Source organism: Euleptes europaea, chromosome 17, assembly GCF_029931775.1.
Source record: "Euleptes europaea isolate rEulEur1 chromosome 17, rEulEur1.hap1, whole genome shotgun sequence".
NCBI lineage: Eukaryota > Metazoa > Chordata > Lepidosauria > Squamata > Sphaerodactylidae > Euleptes > Euleptes europaea.
The window spans coordinates 46,253,177-46,269,120 of record NC_079328.1 but is presented as its reverse complement, the minus strand read 5'-3'; the positions used below and the strand labels follow the sequence as shown (position 1 = coordinate 46,269,120).

At 45.4% G+C, this 15,944-nt stretch overlaps 1 protein-coding gene and 1 non-coding gene across 2 annotated transcripts in view; one reads left to right on the top strand and one right to left on the bottom strand.

The window, feature by feature from the left end:
* The window catches only part of CDH13 (cadherin 13), a 638,997-nt gene that overhangs the window by 438,984 nt on the left and 184,069 nt on the right, over positions 1–15,944 (bottom strand). The window lies entirely within an intron of this gene.
* TRNAT-GGU (transfer RNA threonine (anticodon GGU)) lies at positions 12,111–12,182 on the top strand. Its single transcript has one exon. It is a non-coding gene; the product is annotated as a tRNA-Thr (tRNA).

The following is a 15,944-nucleotide window of genomic DNA, read 5'->3' as shown; positions in this document are numbered from 1 at the left end:
CCACCGGTGGGAGATTTTTTGGGTGGAGCCTGAGGAGGGTGGTATTTGGGAAGGTGAGGGACTTCAATGCCTGGTACCTGGAGGTTGGCAATCCTACCTCCAACACTGGGTTTCAGAGGTTTGCTAACTTTGAATGTGGATGTTCCCTTTAGTCATCATGGCTAGCAGCCACTGATAGACCTTTCCTCCATGAATCTGTCTATCCCCATTTTAAAGGCATCTATGCTCATGGCCATCACTACCTTACTGGCAGTGAATCCCACCATCCACGTTGAGTAAAGAAGTGTTTCCTTTTGTCGGTCTTCAACACCCTTGCCCATCAACTTCATTGGATTCCCCCAAGTTCTAGTATTATGGGAGAGGGAGAAAAAAAAAGAACAGAACACTGGAAATATTGTCGAAGGCTTTCACGGTCAGAGTTCATTGGTTCTTGTAGGTTATCCGGGCTGTGTAACCGTGGTCTTGATATTTTCTTTCCTGATGTTTCGCCAGCAGCTGTGGCAGGCATCTTCAGAGGAGTAACACTGAAGGACAGTGTCTCTCAGTGTCAAGTGTGTACAGAACATTGGATTTGTGAGGGTAGCCATTTGCATGTACCAAAGCTGAATGCACATTAAAAAGTATGCACAATGCCCTGTGAAACAAAATGGCTCATGGGTAGTGCATGCTCCCATTATGGGTAGTTGGTAAGCCACAATCAAATGTCTGAAGGCAAATGGCTTGAGGCACATGACACCCTCCTCGCAAGTCCTGCCATTTCTGGGTTCATGGCTTGGAGGGGGGGTGGCGCATCCGCTTGGGATGGTAAAATATGTTGAACTACTCCTGCCTCAGTCATGGCCCTGATGCAAATTAGAGCAACATGTGCTGGAAATCATTTCAAAGACACAGGCAGACCCATGATCTGCGTCTCGTGTAGTTTGACCCCAAGCTCGGTCACGCTTTCCGCATAACCTAGAAATGTTAATGCTATTAAATACGGCTGCATTCCACAAGACAAAAATGGAATTATCACTCTCTTGTGTATGTGGAAATGCATACAAAATTGATTTAGCTTGCTGTGGCATCTGTATGCGGCATGCAAAAGCACAAAATCTCATTAACTGTATTATTTTTCCTTTAGCTGGATTCTCAGTTGTGATGTGTGCGTGTGTGTGTTTGTGTGTTTCAATCTTCAGGTTAATAGGAAAGCCAGACTGTGAAATGCTCTCCTGTATGATATCTAGACACAGGATCTGTGATACCTACATGCCATGAGCACCTTCACAGATGTGTATGTCCTAAAAGGTCTACCTCTTAATTAATCAGATCATTGTTTGATTTCCATTTTACAGATGGAGGCCTTGGAATCAGAACACCTTCTGGAAGCTCGTCAGAATAAGTTCATGGATTGTTGTTCCACCTATTTCCGCCATATTGGGAAGTTGCAAATCCAGTATCTAAAAACCTAAACATAGTTTTATTTGAAAGTATGTAAAATTTGCAATATCAGCATGCACTTGTGGGTGTCTGGTATCACAGTCTATAAGTCTTGGGTTTCTGCTTTCAAGTTAACTATCCCAAACATTTGGCCAAGTTAACGATCCCAAACATTTGGCCAAAAAGAAGAAGAGGAGTTGGTTTTTATGTGTCGACTTTCTCTACCACTTAAGGAAGAATCAAACGGGCTTACAATCACCTTCCTTTTCCCTCCCCACAACAGACACCCTGTGAGGTGGGTGGGGCTGAGAGAGCTGTGACTAGCCCAAGGTCACCCAGATGGCTTCATGTGGAGGAGTGGGGAAACAAATCCAGTTCACCAGATTAGCCTCCGCCGCTTATGTGGAGGAGCAGGGAATCAAACCCGGTTCTCCAGATCAGAGTCCACCGCTCCAAGCCACCGCTCTTAACCACTACACCACGCTGGCTCTCAACTTATTATAGAGGGCAGGAGAGAATCAAGGTTACTCGATTCAAAAAAAAAAGATAGCTTGATCTTGTTCGCCAAAATGGATTCAGTGAATGAGTCAAATTCTCATGCACCAGGCTGTTCCCTTGCTGCTTCAGTAAGTACTATCAAGGTTTCTTGTTTCCTCAAAGTAGACCCACACTGGAAAAAAGAAATACAATCTCAAATATCATTGAACTGGATAAGAATAATACCTGTTCTGTCCCAGAGGATTTATCTCCAAGAAAATCTCTGAACTGTGAACGGACAGACATCTCACAGAAAATGAGATATAACCAAACATTTAATCTGTATCAGATTTTATTTCATAGCATAAACCCACCATCTGCTGTTGACCTAAAAGACCTATGGGAATAGGACTCCAGGGGACCAAATGAAATATAATTCAATGTCTCAAGAAAAGGGACTTTTTTTTTTAAGGAATCAATGCACTGAAGGGAGATTGGCCAAGGAGAGTAGTCATGGCTTGGAGGCTACTTACACCAACTTACAAACAATAGGATAGCTAAAACTTTAATGGTCTCACCTAGTTGGCCCAGGCTAGCCTGATTTTGTCAGAAGCTAAGAAGGGTTCTCACAATCCATGTTCCTGTTATATGCATAGAATAGCTTTGGACTTTCCTTTTGCATCCATTCGCATCAACCACTGAACATCCTTTCAACTTTAGTCCAATAGCATAATTAAGAACAGTGCTACTCGTACTTGTCCTCTGCTCTTCCCCAGTAGCTGATTGAGTGCCATCCGACCTGGGGGTCCCCTCTTCCAGCACTATATCTTTTTCTATTTTGGATTATCTCATCATATGGTTTTCAAGGTAAAGGTTGGTCAGAAGTGGTTTACCAGTGCCTTCTTCTGCGCAGTGCTAACCAGGGTTAGCTGTAGTGGCACTGCCGTTGTCTATGAAAGATCCTCTGCCAGTGTCACCTTCCACTACTGTTGCTGCCCAGTAGCTAACCTTCAGGGATTCCTCCGCCCCCATCAGCTTTGAAACTGCCCGTTCTCTTCTGGGGATGTGGCTATTGATCCCTTAAGGAGGCGGTGGATGCATCTTTGACTGATGTCTCAGCTGAGACCATTCCATCTTGAGTGACTCTGCTAGGAGTTTAGTCTCTTGACAGAGTCTAGACCCCTTACGGTATTGCTCTCAGCTTCCCTGACACACACAAACCTCCTCACCACGTTAAGGTGTGCATCCAAAAGGGGGTGCAATTTGAAAGACCTGAGCAAGGTTGTCAAAGATAGGACATTTTGGAGGACATTGATTCATAGGGTCGCCAGGAGTCTGAAGCGACCTGACAGCACTTAACACACACACACACACACACACACACACACACACACACACACACACGAAGGGTTAGATCTGGTTAGTACTTGGATGGGAGACCAACAAGGAAGTCCAGGGTTGCTACGCACAGACAGGCAATGGCAACTCTATTTGTCTCTTGCCTTGAAAACACTACAGGGTTCAATTCCCCATTCCTTCATATGAAGCCTGTTGGGAGACCTTGGGCCAGTCACAGTTCTCTCAGAACTCTCTCAGCCCACGCAGAAGCAGGCAATGGCAAACTCCCTCCAAACGTCTCTTGCATTGAAAACCCTAAGGGTTGCCCATAAGTCAGCCCTGACCTGATGGCAAAATCACACACACAAAAAACCAACTAGTACTTTGGTTAGCTCCCTGAAAAGAAGGGTTTCTTGTATCCTTGACCGTTTTCAGGTGCACAATTTTAGCAGTCAACATGAGACTCTTGCATCTCTGTACATGGTTGGCCAAGTGAACAAATGGAACACCATAGTTAATCAGAGCTTGATAAAGCTGGGAAGAGTTCCATCAAGCTGTGCATGCTGGTCAAAAAGGAGGGGAAGTGTATTTGAGCCTGACTGGAGTTTAGTTTCAAATTGCTGTGATCTCTGAACTCAGAACCCAAACATGGAAATGCTGATGAGAATTACGGCAATGGCAACCCTCATAGAGGGGTCAATGTATCTGAATGAGAGTCTCCATGAGGCTGATGGAGTTCCATTCTATCCATACACACTAAATCCAATAATCCAGAGCAAAAGTCCAAAGAATAAGCTTTGTTGTAAGGATGAACAAAGTTTGGGAGAAGATGCTTACCACCTTGGCCTGCAGATTGCTAGTATGTTGTGTTTTTCTTCCATTTAATTTGTGTGATATTGGGGTGTTTGAGCATATTGTGATATATAAGAATTTTCAGTGATTGTTTTCATCTTGGATTTTGATGCCCTTGATGGAGAAAAGTAGCATACAAATATACTAAATAAATTGTTTCTTTATGCATTGATTTATATTTTTGTCCATGGTTTCGGGTCTCCTTTGTTTGTATTGGTTTTGATTTTTTTTTAAGTTGGGGTTGTAGTTGTACTGAGCGTATGTGCTGTACAGTTTTTCAGACACAGCACATTGGATCCCAGCTAATATTTCTGCTAACAGAAGGAGTGTGATTTTACTAACTCCAGTCTTCTGATGCAGACCACCAATTCATCCCTCCTGCCCCCCCCCCCCGAATATACCACAGCATTTTGGAGGGAGGATCAGTGAACTGCAACAGAAGAGTGGTCAGTGAATTCCCATTACGCTGAGAGAACTGCTTTCAATTGGCTTAAACTTAGTTTAATATGCAATGCATACAGAATTCATATGCATAACACACCTCATTTATGATATAATGTACATATTGCACATATTTCTGAGTTATTGATGCATAAACCACATTGCAAAATATGCACGTTTTGTAGGAGCTACCCAGAGCCAAGAATCAGAAAATGTTCCAATCTGTTAAAAAACAAACAAAAAAACAGGGGTTTGATTCCTACAAAGGAGAAACCACATCAAAATGGGCATTCTTGGGTCAAATCAGCAGGGACGAGAAATTCAGAAACATTCCTGCTGTGTTAGTCCATTCAATCAAATCCCATTGAGAGTGTTGCGGTCTCTTAAAGAGGAACGGGTCTATTGTTGAATAAGCTTTCATGGTCAAGAGCCAACTTACTCATACACCTAAGGTGGCAAGCTCAAAGGATGAATCTATAAAGCTGGAGAGATCCAAGCTCTCTCTGAAATCTCTCGTGTTGGTTGGAATTATGAATAACCTCAATTAAAGGTAGCACAACTGCTAATTTAAACTAATAATACAGAAATGGCGGCCGTCCACCTGTTCAGGGAGTGGAGGAATCTTGAGTGAAGGTCCCTTTATTGCCATTAAAAAAAAAAAAAAACTTTCTGGATAACACAGTGAACATCTGTTTTATTACTGAATCCACTCTCTATTAAAAAAAAACAACAAGCTCATGCAAATCCACCTACAGTTAGAATGTTTGGTTAATGAGAAGCAATAAATGAAAAATATGTTCACTTATCGAAACCAGTCAAGCTCCATCCTTTGGGAAACTCAATGCTTTACCCTGAATTTCTGGGTTTTGATAGAAGATTAATTTACTAAAGACCTGCTTTACCGAACAGTATTTGCTGAAGAGCGGCATAATATCAGCTAAGCAACATTTGCAACCCTAAGTGGTACAATTACCATCTACAGAAATGTGGCTTCAAGATCCAAATGAGCATTGAAATTAATCGAATAGGCTAATATTACGGTAGCTACAGCGGAAAATCAAAATAATGATGCCCGCAACATCCATTTCAGCCCATCTATAACATACCTACCATGACTTTATATATTCGGAGGTGACACTTCACTGAAAAGAGACCTAAAGTGCTATAAACATGGTATTTTTAAGCTTCAGATAGCTTCCATGTTTCACTGGATGTCATTCACCCTTTTTATCCACTTTGATAACTAATTTGAAGCCTAGACTATCTATGAAAACAAAATGCATATAGGAAATTGTTCATAAATGCAAGCGGAAAAGGTACATATGAAAGTCAATCATATTTTTTTACTAAGACTAACAAGATTTCCAGGGTATAAGCTTTCAAGAATCGAAGCTCCCTTTGTCAGATCAAGTAGGAATGGAGATCCCTGAGTCCTCATATCCCAATCACCTTCCACCTTCTGACTGGGATATTCAGTTCAGATACCTTTATTGGCATATCCAACATTCATCCAAGTACAGTAAGGACATAAGATAACTTATTAAAAGGAAGAGCGAATTGCCATCACACCGACAAAAAAAATTAGCCACAATTTCTATAATTTTAGGGTCCTGGTTATTAAGAAGGGTGAGAACCTTTGAACAGTTAGAATGGGATATAAGAATTCAGGGATCTCCATTCCTACTTGTACCTGATGAAGGGCGCTTTGCAGTCCATTCTTCAGCCTGAGGGCTGAATGGGCTTAGGAGGCACCATGCCCCCTATGTGCCACATGCCACTTGCATCGGTCCCCAGGACTGCTGCGGCAGCGCAGTCCTCGGACGCCAATTTGCCCTTTTGCTGGCAACCTGCTGGCTCACGTCCTCATGCCGGCATCCCGGGTAGGGTTGCCAGGTCCCTCTTCACCACCAGCAGGAGGTTTTTGGGGCGGAGCCTGAGGAGGGCAGGGTTTGGGGAGGGGAGGGACTTCAATGCCATAGAGTTCAATGGCCAAAGCGGCCATTTTCTCCAGGTGAACTGATCCCAATCAGCTGGAGATCAGTTGTAATAGCAGGAGATCTCCAGCTAGTACCTGGAGGTTGGCTTAGACCAGGGAGGCGTTCCCAGGGTGTTCTGGGGGGACGGACCTGCCAGTAGGTGATCCAGTTCCAGGCCATCACATACATCCAAAAGGTCATCTGAACAGGGCTAATTTCTCAATATGCCATGTTATTTCTCCCTGCTTAACCATGAAACAATCAAATCTTACCCAATGCAGGTTTTCTTGAGCGTTTTTTTGTTTTGTTTTTGCATTTATCAATTGGTGTCAGAAAACTGGAAGCAGTGAAATGTGGATTCATTGCAAACAAGAGTATTGAAACTACAGTGTCGGAGAAATTATTTCTGTAGCCATGGTGAAATCCTCCTCCCTCCTCTGGTGAGGCAAGATTTATTTTCTATAATGAATTTGATCCTTTGTGCTCTAGCTTGGGAAAAAAAATGTGTTTACTTGTTTAAAAAACAACGGCGAGCAAAGAATTCATGCTTTTAATTAAGCACCCGGAGGAGGGCTTCCAGCAAACCAACAGCAAATCGGATTGCATCCTCTTCACTAACAAGCTGATTCCTTTGCAAGCACTTTAATGTATTCAGAAATCTTATTTTCTCTTCCTCTCTCTACGCAGGTACTTCTCTGAATCGGCGATATCGTGCCAAAGTTTCAATCAAAGGCTTTGAGAAAATTGTCCTCCCCATTTTAGCATGTGACAATCCAGCCAGCTAATCTCCGAAATCCAGGACTGTAGCGTCTCCTCTTTCTGTGTCAGACAAAAGGCAATCGGGTTGGTTTTCCAGGCTTATTTGTAGGGTATGTCATAAATAACAGACAACGCTGGTAAACTCTGCATGGGTAATGCTCAGGAGACAGATAAATATGGGCCTAGACTGTAATATTTATCAAAGGAGGCTCTAGAGGGGGGGAAAAAACACACATTCAGCAAGGGCCAATTTGGATGAATAGGCATACCAATTTGGGAAATTATCTCAGTTCAGGATTTCCTTCCTTTCTTGCAGCAGCAGGGGGGCACACTTACACATCCATATAAAAGATGGGCTGAAACTAGGGTTGCCAACTTCAGGTCGGGAAAATCCTGGAGTCAGGGGATGGAGTGGAAGGAGCTCAGCAGAGAATTGATGCCCTACAATCCACCCTCCAAAGCTGCCATTTTCTCCAGGGGAACCAATCTCTGTAGCCTGGAGATTGTAGCCCCACTTGGAGGTTGGCAACCCTACCTGATGCATGTAATCTTCCCACCCACTTTTTGAGAAAAAAATTACACCATTTTGGAATTTATGCATGCTATCGTCCACAGGGATCGCTCAAAAGTCTTGTTAGTGTGGCAGAGTGAAAGACCACACCAATTTCTTTTCCATAGGTTTAGTCTCTGTGCCTGGACCATATACATCAGGGGTGGGGAACCTCAGGCCCGGGGGCCGTATGCGGCCCCCGAGGACATTTTTTGTGGTCCTCAGGAGCTCCGGGGCCCTGCTGCAGAGGGGGGGCGCAGGGTGGCCCTCCCAGAGAGTGTTCCTGGCGCCATGGCTTACAGCGGTGCTGCGGCGCCCTTTGGACCTCCTCCCGCCGACTGTCGGCTGTTGAGCAGTGAGAGGGAGGGGGAAAGAGGCTGGTGGCTCCCGGCAGCAGAGCATGCATGCAGAAGCCGATCGGGCTTCGGGGGGGGGGGCCTTTTGTGGACTCTGGGGAGGAGAGGGCATGGAGACTGGGCCCGGTCACGCGGGGCTCTGTGTGCCGCCGGGTGTGTGTGTGTGGGGGGGAAGGGAAGGATGGGGCCCTGTCGCGCGGGGCCAGCGTGCGCGGGTGTGTGTGTGTGGGGGGAAGGCTTCTCTCTCTTTTCTCCCTCTTTTTCTGTCTCTTCCTTTGTCTCCCTCCGTCCTTTTCTTTGTCTCCCTTCGTCCTTTTCTTTCTTTCTCCCTCTGTCTCCATTTCTTTCTCCCTTTCTCTCCCTTTCTCCCTCCCTTCTCCTCTTTCTCTGTTTGCATTCCTCCCTTGCAGATCGACTGTGGGCTGCGCCCCCCTGGCACCTCGTTTGCTCGGGCCCACTGCTAATTGCCCTTCCGCCTGGGAGGGGAGTGGAGGCACCGTGCAGGCCTTCTCTGTGTGGCCTCCCCTGGGGTTGCCAACCTCCAGGTGGTGGCTGGAGACCTGGCAACCCTAGCCTCTTCCCCCCCACCGGGAGATCTACACCTGGTATGGCCCCTGAATGATGTCATAAATGTGCAAATGGTCCTTGGCAGGAAAAAGGTTCCCCACCCCTGATATACATGAACACATGAAGCTCTCTTACACTGAATCAGACTCTTGGTGCATCAAGGTCAGTATGGTCTTCTCAGACTGTCAGCGGCTCTCCAGAATGTTAGGCAGAGGTCTTTCATATTACCCACTACCTAAGCCTGTAACTGGAGATGCCAGGGATTGAACCGGGGACCAAGCAGATGCCCTGCCACTGAGCCACAGCCCTCTTCCTATGCAGAGGGTTCTCTTGAAATTGTGTGTGTGTGTAAAGTGCCATCAAGTTGCAGCTGACTTATGGTGACTCCAGCAATCGGCTTTCAAGGCAAATGAGATGAAGAGGTTGTTTGCCATTTCCTTCCTCTGCAGAGTCTTTTTTGGTGGTTTCCCATCCAAGTATCAACCATGCCAAGCTTTCAAGATCTAATGAGATCGGGCTATACCATGCCACCTTCCAAGCCAGGGGAGGATGGAACCTTCAACTTTGCCCAGTCTGCAGTGCCTGACCATCCTGATAGGCCACTAGCCTGACCACATTACATTTTTATGCCCTGCTGTTGGACCTCTAGAGAAACGGGATGACCACTGGGTGAGTCGGGATGCTGGACTAGATGGACTAACAGTTTTTCTAACAGAGCAGTTCCTCAGTGGAATGGGCTTCCTCGGGAGGTGGTAAGCGCTCCGTACCTGGAGGTTTTTAAACAGAGCCTGGATGGCCATCTGTCAGCAATGCTGATTCTATGACCTTGGGTGGTTTATGGGAAGAAGGGCATCTTGGCTGTCTTCTGGGCATGGAGTGGGGGTCGCTGGGTGTGTGTGGGGGTGGTTGTAAATTTCCTGCATTGTCAGGTCTCTTCCAACTCTATGATTCTATGACTGCTGGCCTCATCCAGAAAGATTCTTATGTTCTTATGAATTTCTGTAATCCTGTTTCAAAGCCAGCTAAGGTTAGCGGTTTCCACCATTCTTTTGGGTAATCCATTCCATATGTGAAGCAGGCATTTGGTGAAACCACTCACTCTTTTGTCAATCCTGAACTTACTTTCTATCATGTTTTGACTCCAGGACATTAAATCAGGTTAGAGAAATTTACCTCCCTCTTATTGCAACATACCTTTCCCAATCTGTCTCCCATCTCCTGCCTCAATGTTGGGGAAAACTTATCACAATAGCAATGCGCAACGGAAAAGAAAAGCATGTCATCCATTTTCAGTGTTTATTCTCTTGCCGAGCAAAAGCATTTGTTGGTTCACATGTTCCTCTGCTGGCAGCAATTAATTAATGAGATGGAATTGAAAAGAAACCTTTTTTTTTACATTGATGCTCAAGTTAAAAAAAATAAAAGTGGACACCACCTCTGTAGAAGATAGCTGAATCTGCTTTGCTAGAAGTTCAGCTGAGTCAGGCTTTTATCTCAAAGTTACCTGTAGACCATGTAGCTGAATAGGTTCTGCTCTTTGTTTCCAGGTGGTTGCTAAAAAAAAAAAAAAGAAATCCAGGAGAAGAGGCGAGGCCTTTCAAAACTCAGAGCAAAAGAGCGCTCTGGCCTGCATGTTGTACAATAATCCCCTATTCATCACTGTAAAGCTATACAGAAGGATATCTTGCGCAGCAGAAGAAGCCAGATATTGTGCATTAAGATAAAGTGGAGCGGAGCATAAGGGGTTTTCTGTGATGCTGCACTGTGTTTGGCAAGGAGGGGGAAAGGCCCTCCGTCACCTCTGCAGAGATACTCAGCATATTATCCTCTGCTCAAATGGCAGTAAATGAATTAGTTGCTAGAGGAGGAAGGAACTCAAAGGGCGAAGAATCACAAAGACTGGGGATGGGGGGGGGCAAGGGGGATAGAAATCACACTTCACTGCAGACCATCAGATTCCAAAAAGCACGTCAAAGCTTCAGCACATCACCTGCAAGACAGCAGAATTAAGGAGCAGGAGGAGGCAACAGCTGGTGGCCTGGATACATTCATGGGATGGAATACCTGGGGAAAGAAATCTAGGACTTGAACTGAAGATGGAAGATAGTGGGAAGTGATCAACAGAAGCTCTAACCTCCCTGCCTTTTATACTCCGCTTTTCTCTACCATAAGGAGTTTCAAAGCAGCTTACAATCACCTTCCCTTCCTCTCCCCACAACAGACAGCTTGTGAAGTAGGTGGGGCCTGAGAGAACTGTGACTGGCCCAAGGTCATCCATCAGGCTTCATGTGTGGGAGTGGGGAAACCAACCCGGTTCACCAGGCTAGAGTCCACCGCTCATGTGGAGGAGCAGGGAAGCAAACCCGGTCCTCCAGATTGGAGTCTACTGCTCTTAACCGCTACACCATGCTGCTTTGTCCTTAAATAGAATTAGGTAGTCCAAACATTGTCCCACCACAGCTCATTGGAAGACAAGGGGACAATCACACACAAAAAACCATACAAAAAAAAAAAAACACACACACACACAAAGGGCAATCAGGGACCTGGCCTACTTCAGTTTGATGGTCCGATGGTCAGGTTCACATTAAGGCAACTTTGTGTGTTCATGTGTGTGTGTGGCCCTAAGAACAACACGATCCATTCTCCTCCTGAGGGAGGGCATGGAGTAGGGGTCACTGGTTGTATGTGGGGGAGATAGTTGTGAATTTCCTGCATTGTGCAGGGGGTTGGACTAGAGGACCCTGGTGGTCCCTTCCAACTCTATGATTCTATGATTACCAGGGATGTCTCGTACTAGTCAGATGCTGAGAAGTGCTCCCAGCCACGTCCTCTCCATTCAGTCAAGATTGCTGCCAAGTGAACACGGCACCTCCCGGCGACTCAACAGATACTGTCATGATTACCCCAGAAACTTTTCTCTCATGATGGTTCAAAGGTTCAAAGGACAACTGGTGGCAAATTTGGAGAGCCTCTGTTTGTTTGTTGGGCTCAGTTGCCCACTTATGATGCTAGTAACTTCATCGATGGTAATAATGCCTTCCTACTTGATGCGTCTGGAGACGAGAAAGTGGTTTTCAAGGTTCCACATTATTGAAATCACTGGTATAAAGAGCAAGTGGATTCAGGGGTCTCTGTTGCAGAGATCCCAAACAACACTGATGAGCATCTATCCATTAAACTTCAAAAGAATTTTCTGATGAAGCAGCAGGCAGAAGGAGAAGTGATGTTGGGTCATGGTATTCCTCACCCCCCCCCCCCAAGGGCTACCATGGGAGCAAATTCATGACCCACAATAGCAAAATTATGACCACTATAGATGTTACCTGTGGCCCAAATCACACAGGATGCTATATCCAGCTCTTTCACTGGGGAGGGGTTGTGGCTCAGTGGTAGAGCATCTGCTTGGTATGCAGAAGGCCCCAGGTTCAATCCCCGGCATCTCCAGTTAAAGGGTCCAGGCACGTAGGTGATGGGAAAGACCTCTGCCTGAGACCCTGGAGAGCTGCTGCCAGTCTGAGTAGACAGTATTGACTTTGATGGACCAAGGGTCTGATTCAGTATAAGGCAGCTTCATGTGTTGCCAACAGGCTGGACAAAAATGTCCTGTCCCTTTCTCAGTTGCTCAATTTGAGGAAATAGGCAGTAGAAGCTTTTCATTTTGTGGAGGTCAATAACATCACCTGGTAAATCCCATGCCATAAAGCTTCTATTAAAGGGACTGGACTTTTCTCTCTCGACAGATAAGTGCCAACCCTATCAGAGACGTCACCAGACAGTAGCTGCTGTCGGTTCATGCTTGCAACTTACTAGACTGCAGAGGCCAATGGGAACTGCACTTCCTTGACTTCCTAATTTTGCAAGAGGTCGTGAAAACGGAAATTGTCATCCACCCCTGACATGAAAGTGTGTCGGGGCACACAGGGAAGAGAAGAAGAAGAAGAAGAAGAGTTGGTTTTTATATGCTGAGTTTCTCTCCTACTTAAGGAAGAATCAAACCGGCTTTCAATCACCTTCCCTTCCCCTCTCAACAACAGACACCCTATGACATAGTGGGGCTGAGAGAGCTGTGTCTAGCCCAAGGTCACCCAGCTGGCTTCATGTGTAGGAGTGGGAGAACAAATCTAGTTCACCAGATTAGCCTCCGCAGCTCATGTGGATAATTGGGGAAATAAACCCGGTTCTCAAGATAAGAGTCCACCACTCCAAACCACTGCTCTTAACCACTATACCACGCTGGCTCTCAGTTCAGAGAAAAGAGGGTCCCTGGTTAGTTATTCTCACCCCTTTCAGAAAGATAAGGTTTGTGACACACACACACACAAATGTCTTTTATGTTTAATTCTGTGTCATGTAGCTATTTAAAAGGTATGAGAATACCTTCAGTGTCAAGTCCGGGTGACCCACCCTCCCTCCGTGTCTGCTCCCAGAAATGGATAATGCTCTGCCAAAGGGTTCCCAGATGCACTATTAAAAGTATGAAGGTGTATGCAAGATTTACAATAGATCGGAATCTGTCTGACCAATATTTTGCGTCACTGCAGGGAACGCGTTTAATACTTATTTTTTTAATTCATTTGAAAGTTATCGGAACCGCCGCTCTGCATTTCAATTCACGAGCATGGACATCACAACACGCAACCCTTCTTGACTTTTTATTACCGGGAATAATTGGGGGAGGGAAAGAACGGGCCCCCATTATCGGTTATTAAAGGGAAAGTGTGCCTGTGCATTAATATCCTGTCCTCACTCAAGAGGGAAAGGACTGCAAGGCCATCGAAGATTACTCTGCTTTTATGCATTTTAGCACACGGCATAACTAAGTATACATAAGTAAGGTACATCACTCAAGTTTTCTAAAATGATTGACACCCAAAGGGTGATTCGCTGTCGCGCCAGGTGCAGCATACGGAAGGCTCTCGCATTGATTCCTGCTGCTCCCTCGCCCATCGGGCACTTCCTCCCATGGCCCATTATCAGTAGGGTTGCCAGTCTCCAGTTGTGGGCTGTAGGGCTCCTGAATTACAACGGATCTCCAGACTACATAAATCACTTATTAATGTATTACTTATTTATTTGAAACACTTGCTCTACTTCTCCTGGAGAAAATGGCTGCTTTGGAAGGTGGACTACGTGGCTTTCTACCCTACCAAGGTCCTTCCCCTCTCTTAACCCCACTCTTCCAGGCTCCACCCTCAAATCTCCAGGTACTTCTGAACCCTAATGATCAGAGACGGACTGGCCACTGAACATACAGGGAAATGTCCCAGAGGGCTACTGCCCTGGTGGCCAGGAGCTAGGGGGAAGAAGAAGAAGAAGAAGAAGAAGAAGAAGAAGAAGAAGAAGAAGAAGAAGAAGAAGAAGAAGAAGAAGAAGAAGAAGAAGGAGGAGGAGGAGGAGGAGGAGGAGGAGGAGGAAGAGGAGGAGGAGGAGGAGGAGGAGTTAGCTTTTATATGCTGGCTTTCTCTACCACTTAAGGGAGAATCAAACCAGCTTACAATCACCTTCCCTGTGAGGTAAGTGGGGCTGAAAGAGTGTGACTAGCCCAAGGTTACCCAGCTGGCTTAGGTAGGAGTGGGGAACCTAAGCTCCAGACATTCTGTCAAAACCACAACAATGGCAACTGGTGGCAGCTCACCAAATGCCTTTTCCTACACTGCTTCCTGCTTGGGATAGGAAGCAATGGGTGAGCCTCATGCCTATTGTCGCCACTGCTGAGTTGAGTAGCCCCAGCAGTTAGGGTTGCCAGCTCCGGGTTGGAAAACACCCGGAGAATTTTGGGGCGGATCCTGAGGAGGGCAGGGTTTGGGGAGGGGAAGGACTTCAATGGCACGGATTCCAATTGCCAAAGTGGCCATTTTCTCCAGGGGCACTGATCTCTATCAGATGGAGATCAGTTGTAATAGCAGGAGATCTCCAACTAGTACCTGGAGGTTGGCAACCCTTTGTACCTGAATACCTCTTGGGCTCCAAGAAGCAATCAATATTCTTACACATCTTATCTAAGTGCCTGCACTTAGATTCCAAGCTAAGAACATCATACTTCTGGTTTTTCGGGAAAAAAGCTAAACGCTTGGGGAACCTTCTGTGAAATGCCTCAGTCGCTTCTGTGACTCACCTGTTGGAGGAACTATCTCTAAGTTCCTGTATCAGCATTTTTTCTCCCAGTGTCTGGTCTCCACAGACTCTGGGAAGAATGGGTAAACAAAGCGTGGAAGCAAAGAGTGGAACATTTCATCTCTGCTTCCAGAGCGGTGTGCCCTTGAAGTATCAGATCTTTGAGGAAAGATCTTCATATGAAACCCCCCAACAGACACCCTGTGAGGTAGGTGGGGCTGAGAGAGCTCTAAGAGAGCTGTGACTAGCCCAAGATCACCCAGCAGGCTTCATATGGAGTGGGGAATCAAACCCGGTTCACCAGATTAGAGTCCACTGCTCTTGTGGAGGAGTGGGGAATCAAACCTGGTTCTCCAGATTAGAGTCCACTGCTCCTAGCAACTACGCCATGCTGGCTCATGTGTTCTGCTCACCAAGGGAGAATTAAAATTGAAAGAAGGACTGTGTGTTGAAGCAGTTGGGTTGCGAAATTTGGTAGCATCACTTGCTGGCACTATGCCAGTCATGGGAGAGGATATTCTCCTGGATATGATGTTACTAATGACAACTATTGTGACATGTTCTTTATGTTTTGGAGTACACATTCGGATAAATATACTTTACCATGCTCAAAAAGTCAGACATCGAAATTAAATCTACAATTATGAGGTCTAAAATAAATACGGTAAACAAAAGCTATCATTAAGTTTAAAAAGCCACACACAAAAACCTCCCATTAATATCACAAGATCACAATGTGAGGCAGGATTTTTAAAAATCTGTTATTTGTATGGGTATGTATTAATGAATCTGCCACAATCAAAGATATCAACCCATGCAAGCTTTTCCCCCCAAGGTGATTTATAAGATTTCTCACCATCACAAAAGCATTTATTTCTGATGTATTTAATGTCAACATTTTCAGATAACACAAAGATAAGGGAAGTTGCATACCCACATTATAAATAGAAGGCACCTTTCCATCTTATACCATTCTTGGAAGACAGAGAGGTTTTTTGTTTTTTTAATACATCATTTATCTGAGATTTTCTCAGAGCTGTGCTAAATGTATATTCTTTGAACTGAAATGTGTAGACATGCAAGAGTCATTTG